Genomic DNA, 18206 nt, shown 5'->3' on the forward strand with positions numbered 1-18206 from the left:
TGGCTATGTGTTTAATTCATTTATTTAATATATCTTTATTGGAGTACAACTGCTTCACAATACTGCACTAGCCTCTGTCACACAACAGAGTGAATCAGCCATGTCCATACATACATCCCCATATCCCCTCCTTCTTGATCCTCCCTCCCACCCTCCCTATCCCACCCCTCTAGGTCGTCACAGAGCACTGAGCTGATCTCCCTGTGCTATGCGGCTGCTTCCCAATAGCTAACTATTTTACATTTGGTAGTGTATATATGTCGATGCTACTCTCGCTTTGCCCCAGCTTCCCCCTCGCCCCCGTATCCTCAAGTCCATTCTCTATGTCTCCATCTTTATTCCTGCCCTGTCACTAGGTTCATCAGTACTTTTTTTAGATTCCATATATATGGGTTAGCATACGGTATTTGTTTTTCTCTTTCTGACTTACTTCACTCTGTATGACAGACTCTAGGTCCATCCACCTCACTACAAATAACTCAATTTCACTTCTTTTTATGGCTGAGTAATATTCCGTTGTATATATGTGCCACATCTGCTTTATCCATTCATCTGTCAGTGGACATTTAGATTGCTTCCATGTCCTAGCTATTGTAAATAGTGCTGCAATGAACATTTTGGTACATGTCTCTTTTTGAATTATGGTTTTCTCAGGGTATTTGCCCAGTAGTGGGATTGCTGTGTCATATGGTAGTTCTATTTTTAGTTTTTTAAGGGACCTCCATACTGTTCTCCATAGTGGTTGTTTCAATTTATGTTCCCACCAACAGTGCTGGAGGGTTCCCTTTTCACCACACCCTTTCCAGCATTTATTGTTTCTAGATTTTTTGATAATGGCAACAAACAAAAAGAATAAAATACTTAGGAACAAACCTACCTAAGGAGGCGAAAGACTTGTACTCAGAAAACTATAAAACACTGATGAAAGAAATCAAAGATGACATAAACAGATAGAGAAATATACCATGTTCTTGGATTGGAAAAATCAACATTGCAAAAATGACTATACTACCTGAAGCAATCTACAGATTCAATGCAATCCCTATCAAATTACCAGTAGCATTCTTCACAGAATTAGAACAAAAAATTTTACAAGTCATTTGCAAACACAAAAGACCCCAAATTGCCAAAGCAATCTTGAGAAAGAAAAAGGAGCTGGAGGAATTAGGCTCCCAGATTTCAAACTGTACTACAAAGCTACAGTAATCAAGACAGTATGGTACTAGCACAAAAACAGAAATATAGATCAATTGTACAGGATAGAAAGCCCAGAGATAAACCCATGCACATATGGCCACCTAATTTATGATGAAGGAGGCAAGAACATAAAATGGAGAAAAGACAGCCTCTTCAATAAGTGGTGCTGGGAAAACTGGACAGCTACATGTACAAGAATGATATTAGAACACTCCCTAACACCATGCATAAATATAAACTCAAAATGGATTAAAGACCTAAATGTAAGACCAGACACTATAAAACTCTTAGAGGAAAACATAGGAAAAACACGCTTTGACCTAAACCAGAGCAAGATCTTTTTTTTTTTTTTTTTTTTTTTTTTTGTGGTATGCGGGCCCCTCACTTGCGGCCTCGCCCGTTGCGGAGCACAGGCTCTGGATGTGCAGTCTCAGCAGCCATGGCTCAAGGGCCTAGCTGCTCCGCGGCATGTGGGATCTTCCCGGACCGGGGCATGAACCCATGTCCCCTGCATCGGCAGGCAGACTCTCAACCACTGCGCCACCAGGGAAGCCCACAGCAAGATCTTTTTTGACCCACCTCCTAGAGTAATGAAAATAAAAACAAATGGGACCTAATTAAACTTAAAAGCTTTTTCACAGCAAAGGAAACCATAAACAAGATGAAAAGACAGCCCTCAGAATGGGAGAAAATATTTGCAAATGAAACAATGGACAAAGGATTAATCTCCAAAATATACAGACAGCTCATGCAGCTCAGTATCTTTCACAATATTGTATGTTTGTAAAATCTTTATTTGCCCTGATAGCTTTTATGGTCCCTAACATATTGCCTATATATTGGGTAAAAATTAATCTTGTAATCAACCTTAAAATTCTCAAGTTCTTCCAAGAAGGCATAAAGTGTATGCTAAAACACAACTTTCTTAGCTAACAATGTCTTTAGCATGAAATTATTCAATAATCCAGACTGGCCAGAAATTGATTTTTGGTTTGGGGAAAATATTATTTCCCTAATCCATTGGTACTACAATTGGCTTCTAACTTGAACTACTCGGAGAGATATTTAATATTAACACAATTTAATTATCAGGAGTCTATTGCATCAGTGTACTAAACCACATTTTGAAACCTGAATATAGTTTCACAGACCCTCAATAATACATTAATTTACTGTATTATTATTTTGAATTCTCAGCTAATTATAAGATAATAAGTGGCCTTGAAATAATTTCTTTTGAATTTTATTTTATATACAGCAGGTTCTTATTAGTTATCTGTTTCATACATAGTAGTGTAGACATGTCAATCCCAAACTCCCAATTCATCACACCATCACACCACCAAACCCCCACCACCACTTTCCCCCCTTGGTGTCCAAACGTTTGTTCTCTACTGTGTCTCTATTTCTGCCCTGCAAACCGGTTCATCTGTACCATTTTTCTAGGTTCCACATATATGCGTTAATATACAATATTTGTTTTTCTCTTTCTGACTTACTTCACTCTGTATGACAGTCTCTAGATCCATCCACGTCTCTACAAATGACCCAATTTCATTCCTTTTTTATCTCTTATCTCTCTCTCATTCTAATTTGCACCATCACTACACTTCACCCTTAACTACTTCTGCTTGTAAATCCTAAGAATAAGAACATTCTCCTACATAACTACAATGCCAATCTCACACCTAAAATTGACATTCAATATATTACATAGTGTGCTATCCACGTTCAACTGGGAAAATGTCTTTTAAAGCTACTTTTAAAAAGTCAAGGGCTTCCCTGGTGGCGCAGTGGTTGAGAGTCTGCCTGCTGATGCAGGGGACATGGGTTCGTGCCCCAGTCTGGGAAGATCCCACATGCCGCGGAGTGGCTGGGCCCGTGAGCCATGGCCGCTGAGCCTGTGCTCCGCAATGGGAGAGGCCACAACAGTGAGAGGCCCGCGTGAAAAAAAAAAAAAAAAAAAAGGCAAGATACAATCAGAGTTCTTACATTACATTTGGTTGTTATGTCACTTCAGTCTCTTAATCCAGAACACTCTGCTTACCTTTTTCTTGTTTGTTTTTAATGACACTGTCTTTTTTCTTTGAAGAGCATAAACCTATTGTCTTGTAGAATGTCCTACGTCCTGAACTTTAAAAATATTTCCTCCTGGTTAGTAATCTTGTATTTAATATGTAATGTGTAGAATGATTTGGAAGGTTGTATGAATATCTTGTTACTCCCAAACTTTTCACCCAATGGTTTTGGCAACTAATGATGATCTTTGTCTGGGTCAGTTATTACACTGATGATAGAAATGGTATTTTTATGATTTAGTCCCTCTCTGTCTACATTTATCAGCTATATTTCTACATATGCATTATTACTATAGTTGAAGTTAAAATTAAAAATGAGCCTTTTTCCTTCAGTGTGAATAACTCATCAGAGTGATCAATTTAGTTGGTTGGCACAGTTGGTCAGTATGTGCTGCTGAAGAAGCCAAGGCCATGGTTTCAGTGATCATATGGGGCCAGTTACCTGGGCTCTGTTTCAAGGCCATGGGTATAATTTTCCTCTGCCAACTCAGGAATGTGTACCAGCAGCCATCTCTGAAACAGTGTGTGTAATGGGGCTAGAGCTGTACAAATCATCTTAATTCAAAACATGAATTCTACTAATGGTGGATCATCTCTTTACATGAAAGATGACAATCATTACTATATAAAAGAAGTCTATGTTTTCCAATTCATTTTTTTAGGTCCTGTTTTATGACTCGTTTTTCTATTTCTGGCAGGGATTAAGGACCAGCTACCCTAAATACTACTTCTGCTGAAAGAAACTAAAAATGATGTAAATATTTTTACAGTGAAAAATGATATAAAATATATATTCTAAAAAAGACATTTGAAGATTAAAAAAAAGAGGATGCCTACTGTTAAAAAATTTATTCTCATAAAACCTCCAAAATCTAAAGACTATTTTCAAGAAAAAGCAAAAATGATCACAGAAATAGAAGAAAAAAATTGTTGAACAATTCAAACATTGTCTGAATAAAATAATGACAATAGTGTCTAATGGTATATAAATTGGGAAAGGAGATGATTGATACTAATGCGTTTTAAAGCCCTTTTACTGTTCAGTTGTAGTTTAATGTTAGACTTTGTTAAACAAGCAAGTTAAAATGTTAAGGGTAATCACTAAAAGGATAGAAAGAGTATCTGAGAAAAAAGTGCATTAAAGAAAAAAAGAAACTAAAAACTCAATAAAAAAGCAAGACGACAGGAAAAAAGGATGGCGACAAGTGAGACTAATAAAAAATAGAAAATACAGTAGGAAGAAGTTCGAATAGGTCAATAATTATAATAAATGTAAGTGAAATTAACTCACCAGTTGAATGACAGAGATTGTAAAGAAATAAATCATTCAGATAAATGTTATTTATAAACAACACATCTAAAGCGTAAGGACACATAAAGGTTGAAAGTGAAAGGGTGGAGAAAGTTTTATCAGGCAATTACTAATGAAAGAAATCTGGTGTGGCTATATTAATACCAGGAAAAAAAAAAAGAATTTTAAGGCAAAAAAGCCTAACGTATACAGAAGGTCAGAACACAATGAGAAAAGTTCGCTTTCACTAGGAAAATGCAACAATTCTAAATAAATGTACAACTGATAAAACAGCCTGAAGATATATGTGAACTCAAACCCAGCACTATCACAGTGAGAAATTTCATACCGTTGCCCATTATTGATAGGAAAATAGACAAAAAATAAGTGAACTTTTTATAAGATTAGAATAGACAAGTGCAAACTTGATTTAATGGACATATACAGAATTCTGTATCCAACATTAAAGAATATACATTCTTTTCAAGCTTTTATAAATGGGGCATTTATAAAAATTGATTATGTACTGGGCAATGAAGCAAATTTCCATCAAATTTCAAAGTTATTGTTCTGGCCAAAACCTCAGACCACAATGTAATTAAGTCAGAGCTTAAACACAGAAGGATAAATAAAAATTTTCTTAATATTTGGAAATCAAAAGAAATTTTTAAATTACTCATAAAACAAGGAAAATCATAATGGATATTAGAGATAAATACTAAGGAATGAAAGAAAATAATACTTTATAAAACTTGCAGAAGGCAATAAAAGTAATGTTTTGAGAAAAACTTTAACCTTAAATGCTTATATTAGAGAAAAATAAAAGTTGAAAATTAGTGGACTAAGTAAACAACTTAAGATATTAACAAAAGCATAACAACATTAATCTAAAGAAAGTAGGAGGAAGGAAATAATGGAGATGACAGCAAAAAAAAAATCAATGAACAAAGACAGTAAAGATAGTCAACAAAGAATTGAATTAAACATAAGAAAAGCATTTGGCAAAACTGAGCAAGAGAAAAGAGGGAAGACAGAAATAAATAGCATATTAAAATAATTAAAAAAGGAATAGGATTGGAAAGGAGGAAATGACAGTAATTGTACATTAATTAAAATTTCCAGTTAAAAAGCAAATATTTCAGATTACATAAAAAAATACAGTCTGTTTTCAAGATAAACATAAGGGCATGAAATGTTGGAAGTAAAAGGTTGAAAATGTGATACAGGAGGTTAATACCAACAAACAGAATGATAAAGAAGCTATCTTAATAGCACAGCAAGTAAACTTTAAGAGACAAAGTTCAAATAATGCACTACGAGAGACAAAAAACTACTACTTAATGAAGTCTGAAGTTGTAAGAGTTCAAAACTTCTATGAATTTAATAAAGACACACGCACACACACACGACAAAACTACAAGTAGAATTTGTCAAGTTCACTATCACATATTTTAACACATATTTTTCAGTAATTGACAGACTGAATATGTTGATAAAACCTCTTTGAAAAACCACGCAATATTATCTTGTAAATTTAAAGACTTGTGCTAACCACACGACCCAGAACTTTCACTTCTAGGCACATGCCTAAGAGAAAGTCTTGGACATGTGAACCAAGAATGTTTGTATGTGTAATGTTTGTAATTGCAAAAATTTTAAGCAACTCAAATGTCCACCTGAACTGACGGTGTATTCTGTGGTAGAACAAAATGCAGAACTGATAGTTAATGAATTTCAGCTGCATTAGTCAACCTGTATGAATCATCATTTTTAAAGTATGCCAGTTGTATAAGGTTCAAATAATGCAAACTAAATACTACATTGTTTTGCTACAAACATATGTGATAAAGCTACAAAGAGAAGTATGGGATTAATAAACACAAAATTCTTGGGAGCAAGGCTGTGAGCCACACACCAGGCAGGAGGTCACATGAAAGCACACAGGAGCATCAAAATGACTGGCCATGCTTTATATTTTAAGCTAGGGGCAGGTAGCAGCCTGAGAATTCATATGTATTCTGCATATGTTATAAGTATTCTTTTGCGCTTATTCAATCATCAGTATAAATAATATGATATAAAATAATGTAAATAAGATTGAACAAAGGGAAGTAGATCTTTCAGAGTCCTTAGATAATTTTGCTTGGGGAGGATCTGGAAGGTATTGAATAAAAAATCAGATATATTAATAAGATAATTAATCTTTTTCCAAATGTAATACAGATTCAGACAATGTTTAAAAAAAAAAACAGTAAAACATCCATGAGCCTCTGCATCTTCATGTCCTTGTTGTTTGCAGTCAAACTTAGACCATGATGGGTTTATCAGCCCTAAATATATGTGTTAATAATTTATTTGTTCCTTTCCTAAGCTCATATTCTCTCTTGTGTCATCCTGATTTCTGCAGTTATGCCTTTTATAAGCTCAAATAGTCAACTGTCAACACCCCCTAAATTGAGTGAGTGGGGTGGGACGATTCAGCCTGTGTTTCCCCTGGAGTGGGGAAAACACTCTTATTTGTGGCAACGCTCAGGTCCCCAGAACAGATGGAACTTATGTCCTGTAAGAGTCCAGCAATGAGTCTCAACTGGATAGTTGAAAGGCTGGGTGGAAAATTAGGCCTGAGGTATGGAGTCAAAAAGGGGGTGATGTGTAAGAGTGTGTATAGGGGTGGGGGGCTGCAGGGGAACTGAGGTGCTAGGAAGGCTTAGAGTAAGAAGTAGAACAGTGAAGTGGAAACTAACTTGGACAAATTTGGGGAAAAAAAGGCAAATGTGAAAGGTTTTTATGAACTCTGTACTGTTTGGTGGGTAGGAGTTGGTTTCAATAAACAGGAGTCGGAAAGGGATGCTTTATCTTTCTGCTTCATCTTTTAAAAAATTGTTTGTTTTAGATTATTCCATCAAGTCACTTGTTTCTTTTATTTACCGACTTATATACACATAATATTTCACTCATTTCTTAACAGGACATTGAGCTTCAGCAATAAAAGTGTCACTGTTGCAGAGGGTGGTCAGTGGTATGTAAATGGGTAATTTGGGCAGACTACAAATAAAATCCTAACCATTGATCATCTTGTGAAGAGGAGAAAAATTAATTTAGTTTCAAAGGAACATTTTAATCATAAAGCAGTGAGTAAAGGTTGCATTTGAATGAAAGAACCAAGACATTAGTTTGATTATTTTTGGATTGCCTGATTGCAGTCGTTTCAGTTCCAGTCCCTGTATCACTAATGTTTTCCCAATCACATGCCTATTGATTCCTAACTCTCAAGCCAAGGAAAGGTAATAAAACAGGTTACCTTTAAAATGAGTAAAGAAAATAGAGTATGCATACTTGCCCTACTCAGAAATGGGGAGAACTACTTTGGTCACATTCCTTTTCCCGCAAAAAAAAAGTTACAGATTACCTCCTAGTGCCTAAGAACTTTCGGTCAAATGATTAATATCACAGAGACTCTTGAAAATAAATGTGTCTCACTCAAACAATTACTAAGTATCACTGAGGCTAACAGAAAAATAAGTTATGTCTGTTTTCTTCATTCCAAAGTTAAAATTGAATGCCTGTTGGATCAATAACAAGTCTAAGAGCAATATTCTAACTGAATCAGAGTGTGGGATGAGAACTATGAAAATTAATTGTCGCTGTCTAAAAATGCTGTCTAGGCCAGAATCTACTGCCTTTTCCCTCCCCCAACGCTTCTTCTTCCCCTGATATTACATTAGGAGAAATTTAGTAGTATAAAAAAAAATGGAGAAAAGTGTTGTCTTACAGCAAGAAAACAGCCTGTCCTAAGAGCCTTATCTTCACGGTGGTTTACACTCTTGTCAGTATCAGAAGTCAGCTCTCAGGTGAAGAGTTCATGAAGGCTTGGTTGGCTCTCAAGAAGTGTAAACATTGATTATGATAAAGTTGACCTCTGGAAAACTTAAAAAATGATTTCATATGCACATTTTTCTTAATGAAGCCCGATTTAAGCAAGCAAACAAACAAGAAAAAAACAAACAAGCACATCAGATTTTGAAACTGCTGTGAAACAGTGAAATACATGAGGTTTATCCAGGACTCAGGAGTGACCGTTTAGTTTAACTAGATGCTGAAATGGATTATGGGTAAAACAGAATTTTAAAGGGCAATATGCACGTAAACAATCATATCAATATAATAGGGTTATATTTCCTCTGCCTCCTTGCAGAGGTCACTGTCATCTGATACTTAAGAGATAGGTCCTATGTTATATAGCCCTGTAATAATGAACCCCTACTTGTACATAGGAGAAAAAAATGATTTCTCCTAAGTAGTTGCATAAGGGCTCCCTTGCAACTATTTTGAACATGCTCCATCCATCTGTCCACAGCATGTTCAAAGATATGTTAAAATACCTTTCTGGATGTACAGAAATCATGATTTAAACTTACGAGTAAAGTCGAAACAGTAGTACCTCACCTTACGGTGTCAAAAAGAACAAAAAATGTCTCATATCTTGGCTATTGTGAATAATGCTTTTTTTTGTTTGTTTTAGAAGTGAGATCGTTGACAAACTTAATGCCTTATGATCGATGTAATTTACATGGTCTCTGTTGGGGTCTAGAGTTTAAGTCCTCCCTAGGTCATTCTAATCAGTACCAAGGTTGAGAACCACTGTGTTAAACCAGTGATGTTTCCTGGAGGGCTGTTTGACTGGCTTCATTTCTCTCCCAGGTGAGAAAGCAGAAAGCAGTGATTCTCTTAAACATAGGGAAGTGTAGGAAATCTCCACCTTCGAATCACCTGGGGAGCTTTACAGATACCACTGCCTGGGCCACTGGGTAGAGAACCACAAGCATACAAAATATAAGAATGAAAGAATAATATTAGTGTAGATTTAATCCTTAATCACCCTAATTTATATATTGAAAGTAAATCATCTTAAAACTAGTATTAGATTGAATCATATGAAAATGTTTATGAACATACATAAAAATGGTCAGACATCAATCTAATACCATTAAAAAATAAATTACTCATGCTGCATGTTCTAAATGATTGTCATGTATTGGTACCAATGCTAAGAAAAGCTGCTCTAAAACTTAATTTATTCATTTGTAAAATGAGAGACTGTCCTGGGTGAGGAGGATGATGGTGCCTGTGCTCCGCAACGGGAGAGGCCACAAAGGTGAGAGGCCTGCGTACCGCAAAAGAAAAAAAAGAATAGCGTAAGTCAGTCAGATATTACTATTATTATTGGAATCACCAGGAATTCTCCGGGTTTTTTCCTCCTGTTTAGGGGGTGCCAATGTACCTGACATTGGATTAGACATTGGTGTACGGTTAGGCTATTCAAGATGGATGTTTTCTTGCTCTCTAAATCCCCTGCTCCACCAGTTGCTGCTTCAGTCACATGACTATCCAATCCTCTTAATTATAGAGCTTAATTAGTCCCTGGTAACTGATGAGCACACCTGACGTCAGTTCCTTCCTATAAATGGTAGCGTCCTCCCCCGAGTAGGAAAGACGGCCGCCATGTCTTGCCTGTTGTCCTGTTGCTCCAGGGTCCTTCGTGTAAGGTCACTCCGTCCAATAAACCATGGGTGTCTTTGTCGCTGTCTCCAAGCTCTTTCTTCAGTCTGGAAGCTGGACAACTTGCAAGCCTGCGGGGTGCAGCCCAACAAATGGTAATTCAAGATTAATTAAGCACAGTTCTTGTCCTCACGGAGTCTCAGTCAAGTAGGAAAGTCAAAAGGTAATAGGACTAGGCTGCCCCCGCTGCCTCAGGCGCTCGTAGGCCTGCCCTGGGGGCCTTCCACGTCTTACAAGCCCCCAGACCGAAGTGCGAGTTGCTGGAATGCTGCATTCATCCTTGTTGAGCCACCACGCTTTTCCTCATTATCTGCCTTGGTACCAAGGAGCTGCTCCTGCTTTTCTGCCCGGGCTGGGACCTCCAGTACCATCATCATGTAAAGTGGTGAGAGCTGCCGTGCTTGTCTCTTTTCAGATTTCAAAGGAGACTTTTTCAACTTTTCACCACTGTGCCGTCTCAAGACGCCACTTGTCTGTAGGAGGGGAACTTGGAGGAGGAAGGGATGGCTCCAGGGCTGCTGAAAACCTGATCAAAGGACTCGGTGACCTTCGGGGACGTGGCTGTGGACTTCTCCATGAGGAGGGGGCATTGCTGAACCCTGCTCAGAAAATCCCGTACAGACATGTTGCTGGATAACTTTCGGGACCTGGTCTCAGTGGGGTATCTCCATAAACTGCTCACCCAGGCAGAGCAGGAAGAGCTGAGGACAGAGGGGAGAAGAATTCTCCAAGACACCGGTGCAGTCCAGAAGTCTCAACTTAAAACCAAAGAGACCACTGTAAAGCAGATTAAATTTGGGGCAGACTATCTACTAGCAGGAAAAGGTGCAGACCTTCTATGGGGGAGAATCCCTGTCTTGCAAAGAAAGCAAGAAAACCTTTAGTTATCCCTGATAATATTCTTAATCAACAGGCATCAACTCAACCTGGAGAGAAACCCCATGAATATAATCAATATAATCAAAGCCACCGGAAGGAATTCTAACCATTTTATGCCCAAGAGAAATCACACAGGAGAGAAATGCAGTGAATGTAAAGAATATGGGAAAGTGTTTGGTTATCCTTCATCCCTTAGGATCCATGTGTGATGGATCTCAGCTGGTGAGAAGCCCTATTTAATTAATTAATTTATTTTGTGTGTATGGATGGGGCAGAGCTTGGTTGGGGCAGGGGAGGGGGCTAGCAGACCCTGACCACAAAACTGAAATGCTGGAAGGACACCTGCTTGGTGGCTGTGAGGGGCTGCATGTCCCAGGGTGGGCTCAGCATGGGAACCTCCCCTGTGAACTCTTCCCAGCCATGCTTTGTGAAGCGTGGGCATGAAGGGCAGAGGCAGGTCATAGGGCATCCCAGGACACTGTCCTGACGAAAGGATGTTTTTTTTTTTTTTTCCACATCATCTGCATTCCTCTTGCTGGACCCTAAGCTGGCGAGTTACCTCCTCATATCTGAGTTTGGAAAGATCACATTGTAGAAGATGAACTAGTTTTCTTTACCTAACATTATGGTGCATTAAAAATAGATGTCATTATCGTTATTATCATTTTCAAATGTTAGAACTAGGAAGGCCTTGGAGATGTGGTCTAACACTACCTAAAGTCATAGAGTTTTATGTTATATTTAAAAGAACCTAGGTTGGGGAAAAAGAGGTAAAATTCGATATCAGTTTCCTGCATAGTTGGTGTAAGGAAATACAATGATATTGCTTGAAGCAAAACTGTGTTGCATCATATTGTACTTAAATTCAGAATGTTTTTTAAGAGGTAATGAAAGCTTGAGATGTCTCAGGTGTTAAGTCATAAGAGGATTTTCCAGTTTTCAGGGAGATTTTAAGCAACTCAGGCATAAATCAAGATCCAAAATATGTTGATTACCTAGTTGTTTGGAAAATAGATTTTGCATAAAAATTGTTTAACTTCACAGACAAATCCATAGGCGTTTAATTCATAATATAGCTGAAGGTAGCACTCTTTTGGATGTCATTCATACTAGTATAAGTAAAAATGTGTGATCATTGCAGGGGGCTTGTGGATTTAATGGTTCACCAGCCCTGCCAGGGCTGAGACCATTATCTGTCTTGATCACTATTGCATCGCCAATGCCTGGCAAAGCGCTTGACATATAGTAGGTGCTTACTGAATATTTATTGAATGAATGAAATAAACCAACCACAGGAATGTCAGTGTTTGACCTGGACCATGGATGGCAGCCAATGATTTGAATGCCTTCAGGATTCTCTTTCTTAGCATTTCCATAATCTGCCTCTTTGTGTGTTGGCTTTATTCTTTCAGACCAGGTCATCCTTGTGGATGGAAACTTGGTCATGTGGAACATTTATGTCCCCATCTTGTAGGTTTTGCATTAAACAAAAACTGTCTCTACTTTTAGAATTCAAACTCTAAGGGGATGTGTTCTGATTGGCCCAGGTGGAATTCAGCACTTACTATTAGAACAATCAGCCAGGGCAGGTAGAATCATGTAAGAATGTGAAAACCTCAGGAACTGCATGGTTGGAATGAGGAAAGAGGCTTTTGCCAGTTTCCTCTCTGCAAACTTTATTATCTTTTAAGAGAAGAGGCTTATCCAAACTAATGGGTTATAAAGAGAAAAAGGAGTTGGATTCCTTCCTTCTAAAGTGTATGTTCTTTATCATGATTCATGATGACACGATCTGAAGGACAAGAGCCTTCAGGTGTGCAGAACACTAAAGTGAAAACAAGTTACTATGGTGAAAACACACAAAGAAAAGTCTAGGAGAACAACTGAGAAGTAATGAGAAAAAGCTTCCCGACATGTCTAGAGAAGAGAAATGTTATTTCATTCAGCCAGACGTTTCTACAATTGTTGAGCAGCTACTGTGTGCCAGGTTTTGCAAATGGGCTGTATTTAGGTCAGTAAGATCTGAGGGGCAGAGTTTTTGCCCCAGACATGCTGGAATCCACCTGTGTGAAACTTACTCTCTGAAACATTCATATGAAACCAACAGTGGGAAACCACAAAATCTACTTAAAGAATTATGTAGAGCTCCTTCACACAATGTTTCTTCAAGTCAAAGCAGTAAGGTTGGCATTAGGAATTCCTCTCTTCATTTTCACCAACAATTCTTTTCCCTCACCTGATCTATGATGTAGCTATATATCCTTATATGTATGTTGGATATACACTGGTTAATAACAAAGTCTCCAGTCTTCTTTTTTGTGTTGTTTAGAAAATGTTCTTACTCCTATGCTTCTGAGGACTATTTCTCTCCGTCCCTCTCTCACACACATACCCTTCTGAGGTGTTTCTGATAAACCCACTTAGGGAGGAGGCTACATGGTCTCTAAGAACCTATTATTCCCTATATTTTCTACATCTTACTTTTGAGTCGCCTGCATAAAGAGCTCCCTGGGTTTTAAAGCCGTATTGTTGCAACTTGACTTAAGAAAAAGCCAGAATGAGAGGTAAATTTTAGCCCAGTTCCACAATTATCCAGCAGAGCTTCAGTAAGAAATTGTGCTTCTATTAAATCCTGTTTGAACAATTTCCTAAATACTATATAAGTATGTGAAGTTCTGTTGCATGTACATCAAGTGAACTAATGCCAAAGAGTAAGTTTTGTTTTCCCTCATGTGTTGTGTCTTCTATTTTTGAACACCTTAGGTTGGGAATCTCTTCAGACTTGCCTTCTGCAAATCACTGGGTATGGAAACCTTACTGCAGATGTGGAAAAACTGCACAGAAAATCCTGTGATTCTGATAGTGCCCAACGTGAAGAAATGCTTTTGAAGGTTAGTCCTTGAACACACTTTAACCCTTCACCTAGGTCAGCTGATGTTTTCCAAGTACCTGCTGTGTGCTAGGTACTGCTCCGGACATTAATGGTACAAAGGTGAATAAGACATGGGTGCTGTAACTGGTTGGTAAAGCCTCATTTTCTTGCTGGTTCAGATGTTGGAGGTAAATTTCCATTAGAAAATTCATGTGAGAAGTTTAAGGTAAAGCCAGTTTTTGAGGTGTGGTTGACATGAAACATTATATTATTTTCAGGTATGCAATGTAATGATTCGATATTTGTGTGTGCTGCAAAAGGATCACCACAATACGTCTAGTTAACATCCAGTCTTCTTAATGATTAAGCCGGCAAGCAATAAAGCCAGTTCCATTGCACAGGTTTCCCCAGTTTGTCCTCTGTTGGTGAAACAGAAGTCACCTGAGTAGGTCTTCCCTCCATGAAGGGTAAAGTGGTGGTGCAGGGGAGGCCTGCCTTGCTTCAGGTCTCACACTTGCTGTTGGTTTAGCATTGGGCTTCACAAACTTCAGGTGCCAACTGTGTAACTGGATACCAACTAGACTAAGCAGGATAAAAGAAAGGGGGCAGGGATCTCTCTTTTCCTTTGAGGTTCAGGCACAAACACTGGGCTAAACCACCCTTTAGAACCCTTAGATCTGATGGAAGTTCTCGCCTTCCTTAACCCTTGGCATCATTGTCTGCTGAGAACGAGAATCTTCAGAGGAACCACTGTCTCTTTATGGTAGAATTGTTGTTGATGTTAGGCCTCACCAATAGGCACCTAACTGGGAATCATTAGAGCTCCAGAAGTCTGCTTTTTTCCTGTATGTCTTCAGGCCCATCTCAAGACCCTGCCTGTGAAGTAAAGTAGCTCTCTAGTTACAACATTTTCAGGGACTCGTTTTCCTGAGCTTGACCTGAGCTTCAGAACTGTAGCAGGATGGGATGGGTTGCCTGGAAGGAGGTTAATATGGTGCCCTCTTGGAGTGGTTTGGGTATGTGACAGGAGAAATTTCTGTATGGAGTGAGTGGCTAGCTTGGAGGGTCATCAAAGTTCACTCTAATTTCTAGGTCAGCAATTCTATTGCAGTTATTATTGAGGTGGTAAAAGCAGATAATGTCCATCCCTTGAAGGCTTTTATTTTAACCAGGCTTGTATCTGTCTAGTATTTTTATAACTGGTCTATAAGAGGTTTATCAATGGAATGGGGAATTTGAGGAGAGGACCATTATAACATTTGAAAAGTATTTTTCTTGTACCCCCCCCACTGCAACAATGATCTCAATCACTTATTATTTTATATCTTCTAGACTGTTGCTTGCCTAAATGTTATTTACATGTAGCTGGTTAGAATTGCAGACTTTGTTTCAACAAAGAAAAAATAGAGGTTTTGGAAATAGTTTCCTGTTTCTATTACAAATATAAACTGTTAAATATTTTAAGCTGCTAAGCAGTACTGAATTTTGCTGTTTTGCTGAAAATGTGATCAAACAGGGGAGAGATGCCTTATTCATCACCTTTCTTACGTTCTCTCGGGGTTGCCAGCATAGCAGATTATCAGAATCTTGATTATGTTTTGAACTATGTACAAACAAATCTTGTTTCCTCAGGTGGTTTTAGAAGGCAGATAACTACGAGTTGCTAACCAAAATCAAAAGGGTAAATAATTGAAAATTAACCAGAAAAGGGGCAGAGTTGTTTTTTCATTTAGCCGTCTTAGGAGACCTACTTAACCAAAGCACTTATATAACATATTTGAATGATACTAAGTATTATATAATTAAAATGTCCAGGAACTGCTCAATTTGATTAAGAACTATGAATTCATATGCAGAGCATTTATCAAACTGTTACAGTAACTGAGGTCTAGAGAGGTAATTAGCCTAAATTTTCATAGCTGGAGCCAGGAGCTAACCCCAGGTCTGCCTCAACTACAAAATGCATGCTTTTTTCAGGGCATCAAAACACCCTGTCTTTGGGTCGGCATGATTCCCTTCACATAGATGCATGCCATTATTTTTTAAGACTGTTACAGGCTTCCTGAGAAGTCTCTTGAGAGTATGACTGTTTGGGGTGGGGAAATGATGGGAAAGAGAGAGAGAAGAGCGCTAGCAAGAAGGTTGGTTCTATTCGATTGGGGGTGTATGTGGGACAGTATAATACTTGTAGCTTTTTTCCCTGACTCTTAAAACCACCACAGACTTTTTAAGACAGAACAAATGAAAGTAACCAAAACAAAATTAAGTATAATTGTTCATTTTGTGGTGTTAAAATCCTATTCAAACATTTTATGATGTTTTGTTCATTCTGCTAAGTGAGTTTCTTTCCAGTCTGTTTCTTAGCTGTCTTGTGAGTAACAGAATTTGGTATTTCATTTCCCAAGTTGTATACTTGACCCAGTGGTAGTGATGGTGAGCTGTGTGGGTGTGTGTGTGTGTGTGTGGGTGTGGGTGTGTGTGTGTGTGTGTTGGGTCATGGTTAAGGTTACAGCATTTCTCCTGAAACCTAAAGGCTTGGGACCACATATAGGTAGAGTTTATGACTGCCTGTATAATGTGAGAGGTATTGAAAAGAAAATGTATGGAAAAGAATATTTTCCTTTTAAATCTAGACTAGACAACAGTACTTAATGAAGATTTGTTGTTAATATTTCTCCTATAACAAGAGTTGTGGGTGGCTGTGGTCCAAAAATATCAATACAGTGGTATATACCAAATTGAATATTGGTGATTCAAAAGCCAAGAAAGGCATGGAAAGAGACTGCATACCCTGGAGCAGAACTAATCTTGGGGTTGGTTCCAAGTTCCTGATAAAGCCAAAACCCAGGGGATCTTGTCCCTTGACCAACCATGAATTTGATTTCTACCTCATAAAGACCTTACTGTGAGACTCATAAGGACAAGAGTACAGTGAAGACAGCAAAAAAGAGTTCATAGCACCCACGTCTAAGATAAACCTTTAATACTTAACCAGTTTTTGACTGAGCTCAGCTGCCTTGATGCACCGCTGGCCTAGTGGGAGCCTATCCTAAGTGAGCCTGGCCTGGAGACTTATTAGTGCTAAACTTCGTGCTAATTGAGTAGGAACAGGAAAGAAGATTTTTCTTATCAGGGTCATTTCTGGAACCTATGGACCTGATACAGTGTTTCAGAATGTTTTCAGAAGAATACCCTTTGAAAGTGCAAATATGGTTCTTAGACTGGCTTTTCAGAGAAGGGTTCTCAACATTTTTATCAGAAAGGTTTTCCTTTTCTCAAATCTTTTGTCCCCTGAGAGTAGGGGAGGCAGATGCAGAAGATGAAGATAGGATTGTTACCTGGGAGTTAGGTTACCTGGCAGAGGCGTCCCATGGTTTGTTCCCCCTCCTTGCTTTCGAGCATTTGAGATGGATTTGAAGGAGAGAAAGCATGATGTTGGAAACTGGTTAGGAAAATGAAAATGAACAGGTAGGGCTTTGAAGTCTACAGTCAGGTTCTAACCAATGGGTCAGACACTGTTAAATTAAACCATTGATATGAATTGGTGAATCCATGAGTCACCATTTAATGCATAAGACATGAATGTAGGATGCAGGCTAGAAGTCAGTCTTTGCTGGACACTAAACCAGGATCATGAGCTTGAGCACTTGTCTCGGAACACTTGATTCATTTCTAAAGGTCAGATTTGGAAAATAAAGCTTGATTTTTGAGTTCTGGTAACTAGCCTCAACTTCGGTGCAAATTTGAAATGATTTTACTTTGCTGTAATTATTGCCCTCAATTCTGTTGATTTTAATTTTCTTTTCTTGCTGAGTAGCCTCTTAAATGACATATTGGACAGCATCTGACATCTCCCAGTCACTTCTAGCTTAAAAAAGTCCCTCCAGAACACTCCCAAACTCATTCTACAAGGTCACCATCACCCTGATACCAAAACCAGACAAAGATGTCCCAAAGAAAGAAAACTAGAGGCCAATATCACTGAACATAGATGCAGAAATCCTCAACAAAATACTAGCAAACAGAATCCAGCAGCACATTAAAAGGATCATACACCATGATCAGCTCAATATCATGCAGCTCAATATCAAAAAAACAGCCAAATCCAAAGATGGACAGAAGACCTAAATAGACATTTCTCAAAGGAGACATGCAGACTGCCAACAAACACATGAAGGGATGCTCAACATTACTGATCATTAGAGAAATGCAAATCAAAACTACAATGAGGTATCACCTCACACCAGTCAGAATGGCCATCATCAAAATATCTACACACAATAAATGCCGGAGAGGGTGTGGAGAAAAGGGAACCTTCTTGCACTGTTGG

General features: G+C 38.2%; 1 long non-coding RNA gene across 1 annotated transcript in view; it reads left to right on the top strand.

Moving 5' to 3' along the window:
- The first annotated feature begins 13795 nt into the window (after nucleotides 1-13795).
- LOC132531649 (uncharacterized) overlaps nucleotides 13796-18206 on the top strand; it is a 279219-nt gene continuing 274808 nt past the window's right edge. The window contains exon 1 of the long non-coding RNA XR_009544156.1: nucleotides 13796-13895. This is a non-coding gene — a long non-coding RNA (uncharacterized LOC132531649). The remainder of the gene's footprint in view (nucleotides 13896-18206) is intronic.

The sequence above is a fragment of the Lagenorhynchus albirostris genome, chromosome 13 (genome assembly GCF_949774975.1).
Source record: "Lagenorhynchus albirostris chromosome 13, mLagAlb1.1, whole genome shotgun sequence".
NCBI classification, from domain to species: Eukaryota; Metazoa; Chordata; class Mammalia; order Artiodactyla; family Delphinidae; genus Lagenorhynchus; species Lagenorhynchus albirostris.